This window comes from Schistocerca gregaria, chromosome 1 (assembly GCF_023897955.1).
Source record: "Schistocerca gregaria isolate iqSchGreg1 chromosome 1, iqSchGreg1.2, whole genome shotgun sequence".
Classification (NCBI taxonomy): Eukaryota; Metazoa; Arthropoda; class Insecta; order Orthoptera; family Acrididae; genus Schistocerca; species Schistocerca gregaria.
The window spans coordinates 1,194,629,298-1,194,648,915 of NC_064920.1; the positions used below are offsets into that span (position 1 = coordinate 1,194,629,298).

The window sequence follows — 19,618 nt, forward strand, 5'->3', positions numbered from 1 at the left end:
CGATTCGATGTTCTGTCGCATTGCCCAGCACAACAAAGGGCGGCGGCTGAGAGCAGTTTTATCGGGCGATACACTGGCATTGAAATTTCAAGTCATCCGGCGTCCCTATAAAGAAGAGTTTTATCTAGATGAAGCAATGCAACAATGAAGCTCTGCCTACGTCATCCTTTATCGTCCTACAGTCAGACAGCCTCGACACTTTCCCATACGCTACAGCAGCGTCAGCAAACAGCTGCAGACAGCTGCTCACCCTGTCCGACAGATCTTTCATTTACATGGAGAACAAGGTCACTCCTGTAAGACCTCCCTGGGGCACTCAGAAGATACCCTGGTCTCTGATGAACACTCACCGTCCAGGACAACGGTCTGGGTCCTCTTAATGAAGAATGGGCGTAACATTGCAGAGCGATATGAAGTGGGACGAGCAGGTAATGGCAGTTGTGCGGAAGGCGGATAGTCGTCTTCGGTTCATTGGTAGAATTTTGGGAAGATGTGGTTCATCTGTAAAGGAGACCGCTTATAAAACACTAATACGACCTATTCTTGAGTACTGTCGAGCGTTTGGGATCCCTATCAGGTCGGATTGAGGGGGGACATAGAAGCAATTCAGAGGCGGACTGCTAGATTTGTTACTGGTAGGTTTGATCAACACGTGAGTGTTACGGAAATGCTTCAGGAACTCGGGTGGGAGTCTCTTAGAGGAAAGGAGGCGTTCTTTTCATGAATCGACACTGAGGAAATTTAGAGAACCAGCATTTGAGGCTGGGCCGGCCGGAGTAGCCGAGCGGTTCTAGGCGCTTCAGTCTGGAACCGTGCGACCGCTACGGTCACAGGTTCGAATCCTTCCTCGGGCATGGATGTGTGTGATGTCTTTAGATTAGCTAGTTTTAAGTAGTTCTAAGTTCTAGGGGACTGATGACCTCAGAAGTTAAGTCACATAGTGCTCAGAGCCATTTGAACCATTTTTTGGCTGACTGCAGTGCAATTTTACTGCCGCTATCTTTTATATGGCGGCAAGACCACAAAGATAAGATGAGAGAGATTAGGGCTCGTACAGAGGCATATAGGCAGTCATTTTTCCCTCGTTCTGTTTGGGAGTGGAACAGGGAGAGAAGATACTAGTTGTGGTACGAGGTACCCTCCGCCACGCACCGTATGGTGGATTGCGGAGTATGCATGTAGATGTAGATGTAGATGAAGTCTTCGGGCCATTCCCGTTTCTGGGAACCTAATCATGTACTTCCTTTGTCTTCGTCATAAGCGTTATGTGGACTTATCCACATTTAGAGAGAGGTCCTTACAACATGCGAAGATTAGAAGTCTTTCTACGAGGGCTAGCTGAAAAGTAATGCCTCTGAACATTTTATGAGAAAACTCTTAAAGCTTTTAAATAAAACAAACGTTATTAACATTCTTCATCTTTATTCTTCAAGTATACGAATTTATTTCTTGACATAATCACACTGACGAAGAACACATTTCTCCCAACAGGCCTCCTGTTTGTTGATAGCGTCACTGTAGAGTGTTTGAATTTGTTGACGGAGCCACAACCTCATCTCTGCTTGGAACGCTTCGTCACTGTCAAAGTGATGCCCTCGAAGGTTTTCTTTATGTTTTGGAACGAGATGGAAATCGTCTGGGGTCAAGTCGGGACTCTATGGGGAATGATCGATAACAGCGAACCCAAAGCATCGGATTGTTGCAGATGTCGCAGCGGCCACTTGTCTGTGGTCTGGCATTGTTATCCTGAGGGAGGGGGTGTGTGGAGGAACTCTTCGGGTTCGATCCAGTGACCACTCACAGAAGGCAGGCGGTAGCAATAGCAGCGGAGGGTATATAAAGCGTGTCGGCTGGAGGGGGGGGGGGGGGGGGGGACGTCGTTGTTATAATGCGAAACGTAGCGATTCATGTGACGTCCAGAAGAGCATGATCATGAACTTTTCTTCCAAGGGGGAAAGTATTTCCGAAACGACTGTTGTTGTTGTGGTCTTCAGTCCTGAGACTGGTTTGATGGAGCTCTCCATGCTACTCTATCATGGGAAAGCCTCTTCATCTCCCAGTACCTACTGCAACCTACATCCTTCTGAATCTGCTTAGTGTATTCATCTCTTGGTCTCCCTCTACGATTTTTACCCTCCACGCTGCCCTCCAATACTAAATTGGTGATCCCTTGATGCCTCAGAACATGTCCTACCAACCGATCCCTTCTTCTGGTCAAGTTGTGCCACAAACTTCTCTTCTTCCCAATCCTATTCAATACTTCCTCATTAGTTATATGATCTACCCATCTAATCTTCAGCATTCTTCAGTAGCACCACATTTCGAAAGCTTCTATTCTCTTCTTGTCCAAACTATTTATTGTCCATGTTTCACTTCCATACATGGCTACACTACATACTTTCAGAAATGTCTTCCTGACACTTAAATCAATACTCGATGTTAACAAATTTCTCTTCTTCAGAAACGCTTTCCTTTCCATTGCCAGTCTACATTTTATATCCTCTCTACTTCGATCATCATCAGTTATTTTGCTTCCCCAATAGCAAAACTCCTTTACTTCTTTAAGTGTCTCATTTCCTAATCTAATACCCTCAACATCACCCGACTTAATTCGACTACATTCCATTACTCTAGTTTTGCTTTTGTTGATGTTCATCTTATATCCTCCTTTCAAGACACTATCCATTCCGTTCAACTGCTCTTCCAAGTCCTTTGCTGTCTCTGACAGAATTACAATGTCATTGGCGAACCTCAAAGTTTTTATTTCTTCTCCATGGATTTTAATACCTACTCCGAATTTTTCTTTTGTTTCCTTCACTGCTTGCTCAATATACAGATTGAATAGCATCGGGGAGAGACTACAGCCCTGTCTCACTCCCTTCCCAAGCACTACTTCCCTTTCATGTCCCTCGACTCTTATAACTGCCATCTGGTATCTGTACAAATTGTAAATAGCCTTTCGCTCCCTGTATTTTACCCCTGCCACCTTCAGAATTGGATAGAGAGTATTCCAGTCAACATTGTCAAAAGCTTTCTCTAAGTCTACAAATGCTAGAAACGTAGGTTTGCCCTTCCTTAATCTAGCTTCTAAGATAAGTCGTAGGGTCAGTATTGCCTCACGTGTTCCAACATTTCTACGGAATCCAAACTGATCTTCCCCGAGGTCGGATTCTACTAGTTTTTCCATCCGTCTGTGAAGAATTAGTATTTTGCAGCTGTGTGTTATTAAACTGATAGTTCGGCAATTTTCACATCTGTCAACACCTACTTTCTTTGGAATTGGAATTATTATATTCTTCTTGATGTCTGAGTGTATTTCGCCTGTCTCATACATCATGTCAGGACTGGCTCTCCCGAGGTCGTCAGTAGCTCCAATGGAATGTTGTCTACTCCGGGGGCCTTGTTTCGACTCAGGCCTTTCAGTGCTCTGTCAAACTCTTCACGCAGTATCATATCTCCCATTTCATCTTCATCTACATCCTCTTCCATTTCCATAATATTGTCCTCAAGTACATCGCCCTTGTATAGACCCTCTATATACTCCTTCCACCTTTCTGCTTTCCCTTCTTTGCTTAGAACTGGGTTTCCATCTGAGCTCTTGATGTTCATACAAGTGGTTCTCTTATCTCCAAAGGTCTCTTTAATTTTCCTGTAGGCAGTATCTATCTTACCCCTAGTGAGATAAGCCTCTACATCCTTACATTTGTGCTCTAGCCATTCCCGCTTAGCCATTTTGCACTTCTTGTCGATCTCATTTTTGAGACGTCTGTATTCCTTTTTGCCTGCTTTATTTACTGCATTTTTATATTTTCTCCTTTCATCAATTAAATTCAATATTTCTTCTGTTACCCAAGGATTTCTACTAGCCCTCGTCTTTTTACCTACTTGATCCTCTGCTGCCTTCACTACTTCATCCCTCAAAGCTACCCATTCTTCTTCTACTGTATTTTTTCCCCCATTCCTGTCAATTGCTCCCTTATGCTCTCCCTGAAACTCTGTACAACCTCTGGTTCTTTTAGTTTATCCATGTCCCATCTCCTTAAATTCCCACCTTTTTGTTTTTTCAGTTTTAATCTACAGGTCATAACCAATAGATTGTGGTCAGAGTCCACATCTGCCCCTGGAAATGTCTTACAATTTAAACCTGGTTCCTAAATCTCTGTCTTACCATTATATAATCTATCTGAAACCTGTCAGTATCTCCAGGCTTCTTCCATGTATACAGCCTTCTTTTATGATTCTTGAACCCAGTGTTACCTATGATTATGTTGTGCTCTGTGCAAAATTCTACCAGGCGGCTTCCTGTTTCATTTTTTTTGCCCCAGTCCATATTCACCTACTATGTTTCCTTCTCTCCCTTTTCCTACTACCGAATTCCAGTCACCCATGACTATTAAATTTTCGTCTGCCTTCACTATCTGAATAATTTCTTTTATTTGATCATACATATCATCAGTTTCTTCGTCACCTGCAGTTCTAGTTGGCATATAAACTTGTACTACTGTAGGTGTGGGCTTCGTATCTATCTTGGCCACAATAATGCGTTCACTATGCTGTTTGTAGTAGCTTACCCGCATTCCTATTTTCCTATTCATTATTAAACCTACTCTAGCATTACCCCTATTTGATTTTTTGTTTATAACCCTTTAGTCACCTGACCAGAAGTCTTGTTCCTCCTGCCACCGAACTTCACTAATTCCCACTATATCTAACTTTAACCTACCCATTCCCCTTTTTAAATTTTCTAACCTACCTGCTCGATTAAGGGATCTGACATTCCACGCTCCGATCCGTAGAACGCCAGTTTTCTTTCTCCTGATAACGACATCCTCCTGAGTAGTCCCCGCCCGGAGATCCGAATGGGGGACTATTTTACCTCCGGAATATTTTACCCAAGAGGATACCATCATCATTTAATCATACAGTAAAGCTGCATGCCCTCAGGAAAAATTACAGCTGTAGTTTCCCCTTGCTTTCAGCCGTTCGCAGTAGCAGCACAGCAAGGCCGTTTTGGTTAGTGTTACAAGGCCAGATCAGTCAATCATCCAGACTGTTGCCCCTGCAACTACTGAAACGGCTGCTGCCCCTCTTCAGGAACCACACGTTCGTCTGGCCCCTCAACAGATACGCCTCCGTTTTTGTTGCACCTACGGTACGGCCATCTGTATCACTGAGGCACGCAAGCCTCCCCACCAAGGTCCATGGTTCATGGGGGGAGATCCGAAACGACTAAGTCTATAAATTGTTCGCGGTCCTATCAGCTAAATTGTGTAAGTATACTGACAACATTACAGAGACGTCTTATTACGCTCCCTTGGCGCATACCGGCCTTTTCTTTTACCCGTATCCAAAGTAGCTCCAGATTTCAGAGACGGAATTTTTACCGAAAAACACATTATTCCCATGAATAGTACCGACACGTTCGTTCTGCCGAAGCTACAACTTTTGTCGCGTTAAATGCTGCAGCTATTCTGATCTGAAGATGTTTGCTTCACGCTGCGAAAGAAATCACAACATTCCTATTCTTGACGCGGCGTAAGTTCGTAAGGCCATCGACAGATAACAGTTTTGTTATTGGCAAATAAGTAGCATATGCTGTTGTCCTGTGGACAGACTGAGAGTGGGGATGGAAACACAAGTTTCCACGTGCCTCGCCTCGCGGGCTGAGAATTTCTGCTGCGTGTACGACGGAGAACATTCTCCCTTCTGCGTGCCGAGATGTCGACACGGCAGCCGGTAGAGTCCACTGATGGAGTGGATCAAAATGTAAAGTACTAATTACTCTCGCATGTAGCAGCACATCTCGTCACTGATTATTACTTGTCAGCTCCAATTTCCGAATTGCGACAGTTGTCACTAGACCGCGTCTCAGTTTCTAGACATGTGCGGCTCGGTGGCCGACTTCTAAATTATCAGAATACGGATGCAAAGTTCTGTACTTGAATCCCCTGTCTGTCTTACCGTTCCTCTCACCCCTACAATGTTTATTAATGCAAAAGGCCGAGCTGCACTGTGCTTCGGAGTCCACGTTGAACTGTAATTGCCATGAGGAGCCAGTGCAAAGACCGGAGTGCCACTTCCAGTAGGATCCTGGCTTGTGGGGTACTGTGGTGTTCTAACCAGCATTCGGCTTGATGACAGCTTTCCTTATGTACGTTGACAGCAAAACCTTCGGTCACTGTTTGTACAAAATTCGTTCATTGAAACCTTATCGTTCCATTATTATTCCGCTTCGCGTGGCTCACGGGAGTCGTAAGTTTATATTTGTCGTTTGTCACTCTCCATGAGCAAAAACAATCATCTATGATATTGCATGTACAGCCTGCAAATCAATCTGATGTATTACGTGGGTAGAGGGCGTACCGTATTTATATTGTATACTATTAAACGGACTGTCATTTTTTACTAAAAATACCCAATAACTTCCCGTAGCAAATGGTTTCTTGTGACAAATAAATGTTAAGACAATTTAATCTTTTACTAACAACAGATGTTCTCCACCGTCTCTGTTTATCCACTACGGACGAAAATAAAAACTGCGGAATTTCTGCAGTAATTTGTTGACTGACTGTATCCTACTAAGTCGAAAAATATTTTGGAAAAGGAGATTAACACGACAGAAGATTCACTGTTCACGTGTTTCAATGGTAAAGATGAATTTCTTCTATTAAATAGTGGTGAAATAATCCATTAATGCACAATGTATTCATTCAAACAGTCTCTTTTTCTTAAATTTTTTTTTGAATACGTTACCGGGTCGTCATGTCGCTGTAAAGCCAAACGTTTCGGTTACTGTTGCAAGTGCCCTTAACCAGTGTGATACATTTTGGTGAATGTTCTAACGGTATAATGAGAAATCCAGTGATGTGAATAGTAGGTTAGTATTTATTTCTATTGGCAGGAGGATTTGTCTTTACGAATTCATTATCAGGGATAAGTTAAATACAGTCATCAAATATGTTTATGTTCGGGAAGCATTCAGAGGAATTTGTAGTAATACACTACAACTAAAATTATATCACTCAGGTTGTGGTTCAAAAATGTCTCTGAGGTCATGCATTTTGGTGAATGTTCTAACGGTATAATGAGAAATCCAGTGATGTGAATAGTAGGTTAGTATTTATTTCTATTGGCAGGAGGATTTGTCTTTACGAATTCATTATCAGGGATAAGTTAAATACAGTCATCAAATATGTTTATGTTCGGGAAGCATTCAGAGGAATTTGTAGTAATACACTACAACTAAAATTATATCACTCAGGTTGTGGTTCAAAAATGTCTCTGAGGTCATCAGTCCCCTAGAACTTAGATCTACTTAAACCTAACTAACCTAAGGACATCACACACATCCATGCCTGAGGCAGGATTCGAACCTGCGAACGTAGCGGTCGCGCGGTTCCAGACTGTAGCGCCTAGAACCGCTCGGCTTCACATTGTGGAATTTCATACAAATACCGCAATTTTACAATAATTTAGAACCGTACTTTGGGTATAAATACTGGCAGAATGTAACTGGCTCTGAACAAATATATGTCCAGTTATTATTTTCTACATTTCAAAGTTCTTCAGCAATTATATGTTCAATTAATGGAAAGCCGCTTCATTAATAAGTATACTCTTTTCCTAGAATGCAACAATTTGGGTAAATAATGAGTAAGGCCCACCTCTCCCAAGGTCCTTTTTCCGATTTCTTATTTATATAACGGGAACTAGTTACGATACACGAAGATAATATTCAAGACAGCACCTCTTATTTCCTCTTCGCGTGCTTATTTACGATGATATACTCACCACAGCCGTATGTCTCAACTGAAACACTCGTCGTATGGCAGCGTGGTTTAATTTCGTTCCCAAGTGTCATAGAAAAATGTGTCTATGCATTCTCTTGCTGTGTGCATGCCAGGGAAGCAAGGGGAGTTATGTGGTGAATTCTAATAGCCACATGACGCAATATGTACGGAGACAGTTATAGAGAACATTGAAAACAACATCCCAGTTTATTTGCTGTTTCTTTGCTAGGTAACTACTGCAACCTCAAGAAAGTTTAATGAGTGAACTCTCTAAACCTCTGAATGTATGCGGTAACTCTACAACTACACGTACTCTTAATTAACGCCCACTCGCAGAAACTATTAAAAAATTAAGAACAAGACTGCAGAGAAATTATCAGCGCAGTACTACAATATTCCGTTCCAATGTTAGGCTATAACTGAAAGTAGTACAGATAACAAATAATTATATGATGCAATAATGCATGAAACGAAGTCGTAAAAAGTCTTATCTTCAGTCTGAGGTAGTCAGATAAATTTCATTGCTGGATGAACAGTGCACAATAAAACTCTAGACAATAACAAAATTTCATTTTCCGTTATGAGCGGTCAGCCTTTTTTATTTTATTTTTATCGGCTTCAGGCAAACCCCATTTCACCAATTACGATTATGTGACGTAAAAATACAAATACAATATTTGTCCAACTAACTACAAAAATTAAACAATGTATTATTTGGAAACAAAATAAGCAAACAATTATGTGAGATGATTAGTCTAAAAGAGTTTTAGTTTTACTGAACAATTACAGTAAAAACACACGTTTTATAATGTTACATCTATGATACTTCCGTCAGCATAGAAAAACGCGGGAGCAGGGTGATCCTACATACGCGAAACTATTTACATCAGTGTTCGACATGGCTATGTCCAAAATTATTTGGAAAGAAAGGGGTCTCGAACTAATGACGAAACAGTCAATAACGTGCGACCCGTAGATGATATAGTAGTCCTGGGGAACAATATGATAGAACTGCAAGCCTCTATAAAGGATTTGTCCGATTTGTGAAAAACTGGACCTTAAGATAAATCTGTCCAAAACAAATACTTTGCACAACAACTGGATAACTGCAAAACAAATAATATTGAACAAGAAATGTCTAAAAATTTTAAGGAATGCATTCATATGGGGATAATTAATTGATATCCAAGGAGACTTAAAACAGAAAATTTTCGTCAAATCAACCTAGGTTGAAAGGCTTGTGGACGAAATGCACTAAAAAGTTTGTTTTTGAAAAGAGTGTTCTTCCTGTGCTAACGTAGATCCTTTGGCTATGAAACTTGGACTTAAAACGGGGTTTTTAAACGAAAACTAAGAACAGTTCAGAGAGCTATGGAAAGGTCACTCCTAGGTGACATGAACAAAGATGAGAAAAAAAGTCAAGATATAAGATCAATAACAGGAATTCAGGATGTTATGGATGTTCTAAATTGGAAGGAGTGACGGAAGAAGGACAGAAGCAATACTAGAGTAGTGTCCCAGACAAATAAGAGGGCCGCCTGGCAGATCCCCGACATCTGGGATGAAAAGCTGAAGAGAGTCCCAGGCTTCAACTGGCAAAATATGGAAATAGACAGGGAGGCGTGGAAACAGCTATTGAAATTATGCTTGTCGGTTTAAGATTAAAGAGACTTGTAAAGGTTGAATTAGCTGAGCTATGAACAAAGTTTTCTTTTACAAAGACAAATGAAATGGAAAATAGATTTAGCAACGGACTTTTCATAGAACTAAGGAAAATAATCCTTAATTTTTAAAATATGGTACAGTGTATTTGCACCTCGATGTCTGTTGTTATCACATTCTGTTTGCTATATACAGTTGGTGGGCATTTTATTTCTTCTCTTTTTTTAAAAAAATTTCTGTAATGAGTCGTAAAAATTCTATAAGCGTTACATATTGGTTTACAAAAAAATCCATCAACAGGCATTCCACATCACGTACTGAATAAACGGCGTCTCTAAATAGTTGCATGCACGACTGTCAAAGTTAAACACGTTGTGTTCCTTTACATTTTCTAATGCCATCTAACATCCTCCTTTAGTTCATCGTATCCATCTACAGTTTTGTAATGTCTTGGACTCCAGCAAAGAACTTTCGTGCTACAGCTATCATCCCTTCACTTGGATATCCGTCCCATCTATTTCCATTACATTTCTATAGTCATCATAACTAAGTCTTCGACTCCAGTCTGCTCCCTGACCCATTTTTATTGTTTTACTGCCTCTCCTAGTTATTCCCAAGGCACATCTTTTCATTGGTCGCTCAGCACTCTAAATTTTGGAATGATTCTCGCAGTAACATTGGCGCAAGAGAAAACTAGTGAGGTACACCTGTAAGCCGCGCGGGATTAGCCGAACCGTCTACCGCGCTGCAGTCACGGGCTATGCGGCTGGTCTCGGCGGAGGTTCGAGTCCTCCCTCGGGCATGTGTGTGTGTGTTTGTCCTTAGGATAATTTAGGTTAAGTAGTGTGTAAGCTTAGCGACTGATGACCTTCGGAGCTAAGTCCCATAAGGTTTCGCACACATTTGAACATTTCGTACACCTGGTCTCAAGCGTTGTCCTGGTTTGGCGCCCACTAGCGCGCAGCAGGTGTTGTGCAGAAAACGAGTCACTGTGTGGACGCCAGTCCAAAGGGCCGCGGAGTTTACTGAAAAGCAGTGTAGGGCTGTCTACACAGTAGTGGCACGCAGTCCTCAAATAAATTAATAACTGTCTTAAGGGATGCTCTGTGGAACTGATAAATTAAACATGGTCTTTGTTTTATATTTGATAACTTACGTGTTAACTGGTAACCGTCGTAGACCTCTCCTCAGCTGGGCTGTACAGGATATTACCAACAATGTTTGTAAGATTCCTCCCTTTGCAGCCTGCACATGATGATGAGGACCAATCAAATACCCAGGATAACTGGGGTAGAAATGTACACAATGATTACTAACGTTCCTATTCAGATACATCAGAAGCTGATTTATGAAAACTATATTTTATTTACAGAAAGCACTCTGTGCTCTTCCATTTATTTATTTCCTCGTCCATCCATTCATTATTGTCAACTTCTGTAAATGCAAAATCTCATCCACTGCCTCTATGATTTCATTGTTGATTTTCTTTTCTATATGTTGGTATACATTATTTTAGTCTTAATGTAATTGATTTTCAAGTACACTTTCTGTCTTATTCAATTGACCTCTTACATTTTATGTTCAAAATTTATCTGAACTGGAGGCAACAGTACAATGTCTCCAGAAGTAGATTGGTGGTACAAAATTTCTATTGAAAACTGTGTAAAAAAATCTGTGGAACAATTGTAAGGTCTCCAACGTGAACGACACACTAAGAGCTGCACAACAAGACCTGACCGCTTTGTTAGTCGGCTGCCCATCAACGCCTTGCGTGATTGTTAAGTTTGGACGTCGTGCTGTCAAGTCTCAGTTTTTGTGAGATGGTTTCCTGGCAGGGTCACCAGTTTTCTCATGCTCCGCATTGCCTCCGCAAGACGGCGGCGCCTAGCTGTGTGCTGCTCGCCACGTAGGCCCGGCTAGGTCTGTATCTGGGCCGTTTCGTCTCGTCTCGCTCCTGTCGTGTCGTGCTCAGACGGCGGCGGCCTTCACGACACGCTCCACCCGCCCTACGGTTTCTTTTCTGCGGAAATCTATCCGATTGTTTCGCTACCGCTCTGCATAAGTGGCGCGGCTAGTCTTGGGAAATTACTCCCCTTTTTATGACGAAGAACTCCAGAGCGAAACAAACTACAAATCACGGCATCGTGCCATTCTTGATGTTGATTAAGATTTTGCTTAGGCAACAAAACACGGCATCGTTACTGTTTTCGGGTTCAGTGGCAGGACGTTCTGAGATCACTGTACCGCACGAATGAGTGCGCACACTTGAGATATGAGCGGAAAGAGTTGCCGACAGCTGTTAGTTTGGGTGAGGCTAATTGCAATAACCTGAGAACTGCTAGTGATTTGTTGTAAACAGACGACGCTTTTCAGAATTTCACTTTTTGTAATTGTTTGCTTCTGCCGGAAGCTGCCGAAACAAAGTGGACTCACTAGCAGAGCACACAAAACGTTGAACGTCAGCTTCTCTTACGAACGTATGTAGGAGTTTAGCACGCTTTGCATGGCAGGGTCGGAGCTGATCAGAGACAATGAAGTACACAACTGCATATGGCATAATTTTATCATGATGCACTATTCATCTTAAATTGTTGCAGATGGGCTTTCCATTACAAAGGTCCGCAGGTCGTGGTCTCGCGGTCGCGTTCTCGCTTCCCGAGCACTGGGTCCTTGGTTCGATTCCCGGCGGGGTCAGGGATTTCACCTGCCTCGAGATGACTGGGTGTTTGTAGTGTCCTCATCAGTTCATCATCATTCATGAAAGTGGCGAGATTGGACTGAGCAAAGGTTGGGAATTTGTACAGGCGTTGATAACACAAACGAAACATTCTCCTCACATCATCGATTACAAGGAAGGAAAGAAGAATTTAACGTCGCATCGACGATGAGATCAGTAGCGACTGGGCGAAATCTTGCACTGTGGAAGGAACCAGCCTGTGATTTACCTTAAAAGATTCTGTGGATCTAAGTGAAACCTACTTATGGACGGTAGGGCGGGCATTTTAACGCCAACCTCCCGGATGTTCACCCTGTGTGTTTAAGCCCGCGCCACCTGAGAATGTTTTAAACACCGTGCCGCCTCTCCGCGTTTTAAGTTTCAACATCGCACCTTCTCGCTCCATTGGCAGCAGAGGATCCGTCCATTTGACGTTGTTGACTGGATGACACTGTCAGTTCAGAATGTAATGGAAGAGAGTGGATTGGTAGCTAACAGAGCGTCAGGATAAGAGCCAAAACTCCATGATTCAGTGCTCTGTGCGTCCTATGAATTATTTTTCTGACAATATGTCTATATACAGACTCCATTCGCAGACTTATATCTCACATTATTGCTCCCCTGCCGATGGACTGTTTCTATCGCAATCAGTAAGCGTGAAAGGAAGCTACCGTACAGACAGAGTGATCTATATTTATACTTGGCGTCACAGGATTCCATATTACCTTGGCAGAACTAATTACGTACTGACATAATCGTCGGTATTGCTTTCGTTTCCCAAAAAGTTATAAATATTTCTATTTCGGAAAAGAAGCCCTGTATTTCGCCAAGATGTCGAAGAAGAAGCTCCCTTACGTATTGGTTGTATCGAGTAAGATGTGGAGACGGCGGTTTGAAAGCGGACAGAAGAAGTACGAGGAAGGGCGTCCCTTACCTGAGAGATCGCTACTCAAGCTACCTGGCGAAGGGGCAAGTATGGCAAATGTCCGGCGTGGCAAATGTCCGGCATTCGTTGCTTCAATGTCGTACCTATCCCGTGTCTCTAATGACTTAGCCACGGAAGTCATAAAACACCACTAGAAGGAAGAACATGGTCATTAGGACGTCTTCCGGGAAAGAAGTGGTGGGTTTAGCCACAGTGTGGAGCCTTTATGATTCTGGGTTACAGGAGCAGTACGGAGTGATTCGAACACGATGTAAAAATGTGCGTCCCATCACAGTTCACCAGAAGAACCAGTTGTTAGGTATAAGGAAGGTGAGGACAGGGCATTGAAAGTGGAGCCAAAGGTTGTGAAGCAGTGCGTTTTGATAACTGCTTCATTTTACTCAAGGGACCACGGAACTGAGATCTGAGCTGTCAGATGTGCAGGGTGAGTCAGGAGGGAAAGTACATGCATTGAGGAAATGATAGCATTACTGATTCTGAATAAAAAAAACTCCACATGAGCAAATGCAATGTTCCGAATGGTTTCCGAGATAAAACACTTGTAATATCAAATATTTACCGTTAAAACAATCTTGATCACAATTTATTTAGTACGGTGACCGGTTTCGGCCACTACTGTTGTCATCTTCAGACCCATGAGTAAGAACCTCCTTCTGCTAGAGAATCACTACACTACCACAGTAGTGGTCGAAACCGGTCACCGTACTAAATAAATTGTGATCAAGACTGTTTTTAATAATAAATATTTGTATCCTATTGATCACTTCAAATGTAGCACGTAATTTCACTTTTCTATGTTTCCTTGAATCACTCGAAAGCCGCACCCTCCTTGGAAAACATGTCGCAGTACAAAATTACATTCAGCTTCCTGCAAAAAAAGGACCGATTCATGTTTCTCTAGGACTTACAGTTGGCCCAACCACTGCGCGAGGATATTGAAAATATGGCGCGATGAGCATGCGCTGTGGCTTAGGTACTCTTTGTAGCCCAATTTGAAGTAGTTTCCCGACTTGATGGAACACAAGTGTCCTGTATCAAACTGTTCGTCTCAGCTTCCCATACACTGCCGTCGTACGTTGTGAACAATGACGATGTTTGAATAACACAGAAAATAAGGAACGAAGTATTATTATATACGTTCTATCTCGGAAGCCATTCGAAACTGGACATATGTCCATACGAAGTTTTTTGTTCAGAATCGATTACACTATCACCCCTCAAACACTGTACCATTCCTCCTGACTCACCCTGTATGGTAGGGGTCGTGGTGATGGAACACTCCGTCTTTCAGGTGACAACTATACACAGTTTTCAAGGTATGAAGTACAAGGTTGTCTGGGGCAGTGTTGTTCTGTAGGATGGGTGGCTGTCATACGCACATCGCTGACCCCTGCAGCTGCGGCGTGAGGCGCCACGCTTAAGCAGTTGCCCAAAACTTGAACAACGCTGTCATCCATATAACAGGACCAGGTCGTGCCTCAATAGTTCGATGAGCGTGGTGGCGATTTTCAGGTACACAGCACATCTGGGAGCAGTGCTTATGGATCACGATATCGTAATTACAGGAACAACGTGACCTGTGAACAGGCATCTGTTGCCACGTACTTGTTTTCATTTCAGCTACGTCTACGTTGGTTGACAGAAGTGAACCGTTCACTACAGGTAATGAAGCTAGTCTGCCGTAATTTCCTCTCTGTCCTCTGGTAATCTAACAGCACCTTTGAAAGGAAGGCAGTACCCAGTTTTTATCGCAATTATTTAAGAACATAGACATCTGCGTACTGATTGACTGTGAACGAGTCACAACTTCAATTACTTTACATTCCTTGTTCCCTATTCTTTTTCTCAAAGCTGCTTCATTTTCTCTCCACGTCAGATTTTTTTTCTTCCATCCATTGTTTCTGTTTTCCTTGTTCAAATTTTATTTTTCCTGTCTTGGTGGCCTTCTAAATCGAGGATCTTAGTGCTAAAACAATTTCTTTTGTGTTATTTCTTTCCAGTTCTTTCCTAATTAATTTGATCCAAGTTACCTTCGCTTTCTTTTTTTTTTGTCACAGTGTGTCATCCTTGTGGCTATAGGTCCCTCTCGTCCGTTAGAAACTAGAAATTTGCTGAGGATGATTTCATCTCAGTTCGGTGAACAATCAACTTCAAAACTCCAGTTTATTAACAAAGCGTATTGTCACGCTAACTAACATAGACTCGAAACTCTCGCACTGAAACGCACTCACAGGTCGAAACAGCCATCGCAAACGACCTTGTTGCTAGTTGGCTGAGCATTGTGTTTGCGTTTCCTTGCGGACCGGCTGCCGCAGCGTCACAGGGAACCGGCGGCCGGCCTGTGAATCATTTCTGGCAGTGTCTCCGCCTTATCATTAATTGCCTACATTCTGTAGTCTCACAAGAGATGTTTCTCTCTTTGATGCAAACGAAAGTGGCCATACGCTATCACTCATAAGAAACAGCTTCTTTTAGGTCACAAAGGAACAAAATGCACAAAGAAAAGATATTCGCACAGGTTAGGAGTATTTAATGTGATCTAATGGAATGTTCAAATAAGAAAATTGCGTTATATCTGTCATAAAATCTGAGGTGAATGTTTTGAGATGCAACAAAGTGTCTCACGGAGTGGACGTCTCGAGTGTGGCTAGAGACGACATTTATAAGTTTCGACACCTGAATCTGCGATTAGGTTTTTTCTGTGCTCTACTTTGTCCTCTGTAAATACGAAACTTTACTACAGCGTCTTCAAATCTGTCATTCCTACAGTTATCTTATTTCTGATAACTGGAGTACTGTCTTCCACTGTTGGGGCACAGTTCGTCTTTGTTTCGTACTCCGTCACTTAATTTATTATAGTCTTCTGTAGCACAATATAATTTTTATAAGATGTACATTTTCGAGCGTACAATTTCGGAAACTGACGCTATACTTACTTTTTGAGGAAATCCATTCTGCTAATTTGCATGTTTCTTGCATCGATATTTTACAGTTTCTAAAACTTTTTCAAAAGCCATAGTTTGGCACAACAGCTTCTTTATTGAAACACAGCTAGCTCCGCTCCGGTCAAACAACAGACCGTCCACCGGCATTAAGAACGACGTTATTGCAGGGTGTGCGTCCAACATGACCATTTGAATCTAAATCTCCGATATCCATTTGCTGAGTTTATAAAATGTGAGGAGGCAATAGAGTCACATCAAGGCAGCATGTCAAAAGGCCGAATCACAAGGCCATACTGAAACGGCACATTCTGTCGTACCATAATTGTTAGTTCTAAAAATTACATTATCTCGTCCCTAGTATTTAGAATTCTTAATTTGTTGTACTGAAATTATTCTTTCTTTGTGTGCACCTGAAATTATTATTATTTCTGTAACTCTTCGTAGCTTTTTTCATTATTTCGTTTATTCTTAAATTATACTTCAAATAATGCGTGCACTCAGTACACTGCTTTTTCTAACTTGATAAAATACCAATATTAACTGGCGAAAGAATACTGAAACTCCTCAAATAGTCATGAAAGTTGTCCGTGAATAAATGGCTTGTAAAGCGAATGCTGGATGCTGGTAAAGTGTCACTGTTAAAGTGTAAACTAATATAGTTTGTGTGAAAGTGTTCTGGACATCAAAATGGAGGCAGACAGATCCGAAAAAAGCCGCCTATACTGTCGCAAACCAGTAATGATGTAACTTCCCGGATCCTCCAGAAACCATCTGAAGATGAACCTGAAAAAGTTCGAAAACCGGTTCATGTAATAAAGCATTATTATTCAAAAATAGTGACTGGTTGCAGTTGTGTATAACTTATTTACAATCATTAAATGTCGCGTAGTTGTAAAATCCATGAAAGTGACTTGGCTTTTTTAAAACTGGTTCACACTTTCGCTTACAAGGGAAAGCAGTCCAGTTAGGACGGCTGAAATGGGATAAACTGATTTTAAAATACGTACATATGTCTGTTCTGCTAACCATGAGAGATATTTACTTGTAAACGCTACCGTGTAGCAGACAGTAATGACCAGAAGATTGACAATAGTCGGAAAAGAGGTATTACGTGACAAGAAGCTAAGCATTTGCTTGAAACAATGTTTGTTAACAAATATTATTTGCGGGCTCAGATTTCCCAAAACAAAATCTCTGTGTTGTTATACTTATTTGTCATCGAAGTTCAAATGTGGATTTTCAAAGTAGTTACTAAAAAACGGCTGAACAGAAGATTACGCACACTTGATAAAGGCGATGTAAATGACCATTATCTTTTCAGGTGTTCTCCCACTGCGGTAGTCCAAATTCAGTAGCCACATTGCTCACATTATCAGAGCATCAAGCAGGAGTATCAACATCGGATCTTTTCCATGCGTTTGTCAACATTGCTTTGTATATCGGTGAACACGAATGATGAAATATCGACCATACAGGATCATACAACTGCACGTACCGATGTAGTTCTATGCAATCCGAAATGTTACATCTGGTCTTCATAAACCACGTGCGAGGTTTTCATATTCTCTCGCTCGCTACGCGCAAACTATTAGTCTTACAGAAAAAACGAACAGGACATTTAACGTAGTTAAATTGTGTACTGGCATACGTTTTCGCTCCTACGACTGTACAAATATTTGCGACTGCACGAAATATTTCCCACATTCGATTTTTTTCCTTCGTTGACCCCTTATTACGCCAGCGGTTTAGTCGAGCACTTGCAAATTGTAGAACTGACGTTTGTGTCAATTTTACCTACAATTTTTACGAATTTTAACGGAATAAAATAAGCAATTACATCGTTGTTCAGTAGCTCGGTACGGGCTTTTGTTGAAGTTTCGAGAACATACCTTCACCGAGGCGTCAAGCAGCATATTGCTCCATCCTAAGTATATCTCGCGAAGAGACCATGAGGATAAAATCAGAGAGATTAGAGCCCACACAGAGGCATACCGACAATCCTTCTTTCCACGAACAATACGAGACTGGAATTGAAGGGAGAACCGATAGAGGTACTCAAGGTACCCGCCACCACACACCGTCAGGTGGCTTGCGGAGTATGGATGTAGATGTAGATGTAGATGTTGTTTTCGTAAGGTCTTCTGACTTCTGACCTACTGTGGTTGTAAGGGCTAAGTTTGGATCGAACTGTCACAGTAATTCGTTTAGTTTTAGTGTAACGTTTACGAAAGTCTTTTGTCTTTCGTTAGTGAGGGGGTGGAGGTGTGTTTGAAGGTCACTTTGGTACATTTTTCTTGAATAACTCAAAACTGTGGCCTCCAGCGAAAACGTATCCCGACACAAAATTTAATTACATTAAATTTCCTAGAAAAAGGTCACATTCTTTTTTTCTGTAGGATTACTATTTTGCGCGCATTCATGCGAGAGAAAGGGAAAATCTCGCGCTTGGTTTATGAAGTCCAAATTTAACATTGCGGACAGCATAAAACGACCACTGTAGGGGCAGCTAAATATCTCCCAATAGTTTTAAGCAAACGTTGAGCTTTTGCCAATTAACCATTTATGAATCTGCAGGTCATAAGTGTCTGTATTATTTCCTCAGCGGTTCCTTCTTCTACAGGCTTTAAATTTGTCCATCTTCGAACATCGATTGTCCACACATGCAGAGTTCGAAAGATAAATTACCTTGATGGGTGGTAGAACTTGTTTGAAAGTCACTTTTATTCAGTTTGAGTCGTTCGAGTGGGCCGCTGCCGCACTCAGGCGCCTCCCAGCTGTTGACGCCAACTGCGGCAAGAACGCGGGCACTGCGCCTCGTGGTCGGCGGACGAGGCTATCCGAAGTGATGTGCTGTGTTGTGCAGAGCAGGGAAACGCCGGCTGGCGCGTCATAGCGCACCGTGGGCTCCGGCGCGGCTTTCTCCAGCCGGCGCGGCGCGGCGCGGCGCGGCGCGGAGCAGAGCAGATGTAATCAGGGCCGGTGAAGGCTCGCTCTCTCCCCCTAATATGTGCCTCTCCTCTCCTCTGCTCTGCCCGGGTCCCGCCGCGTTTCCTGCCGGGTGCAGCCGACTATGACCGGCCATACATTTCCTCATCTCCATCTGCGCGTTCCTCTGTACTCCTCCTGTAACACAGAATCATAAAGGCTCCACACTGTGGCTAAACCCACCACTGTGTTCCCGGAAGACGACCTAATGTCCACGTTCTTTCTTCTAGTGGTGTTTTATGACTTCCATGCCTACGTTATTAGAGACACGGGACTCAAGCGCAATCTAACATAGGTACGACATTGAAGCAACGAATGCCGGACATTTTCCACGCCGGACATTTGCCACACTTGCCCCTTCGCCAGATAGCTTGAGTAGCGATCCCTCAGGTAAGGGACGCCCTTCCTCGTACTTCTTCTGTCCGCTTTCAAACCTCCGTCTCCACATCTTACTCGATACAACCAGCACGTAAGGGACCTTCTTTTTCGACATCTTGGCGAAATACAGGGCTTCTTTTCCGAAATAGTAAATATTTATAACTTTTTGGGAAACGAAAGCAATACCGACGATTAT

General features: G+C 42.3%; 1 long non-coding RNA gene across 1 annotated transcript in view; it reads left to right on the forward strand.

Annotated features, from left to right (window-relative positions):
- Window positions 1-19,618, forward strand: part of LOC126317399 (uncharacterized) — a 40,349-nt gene that overhangs the window by 13,180 nt on the left and 7,551 nt on the right. The gene's annotated exons all lie outside the window — the stretch shown is intronic.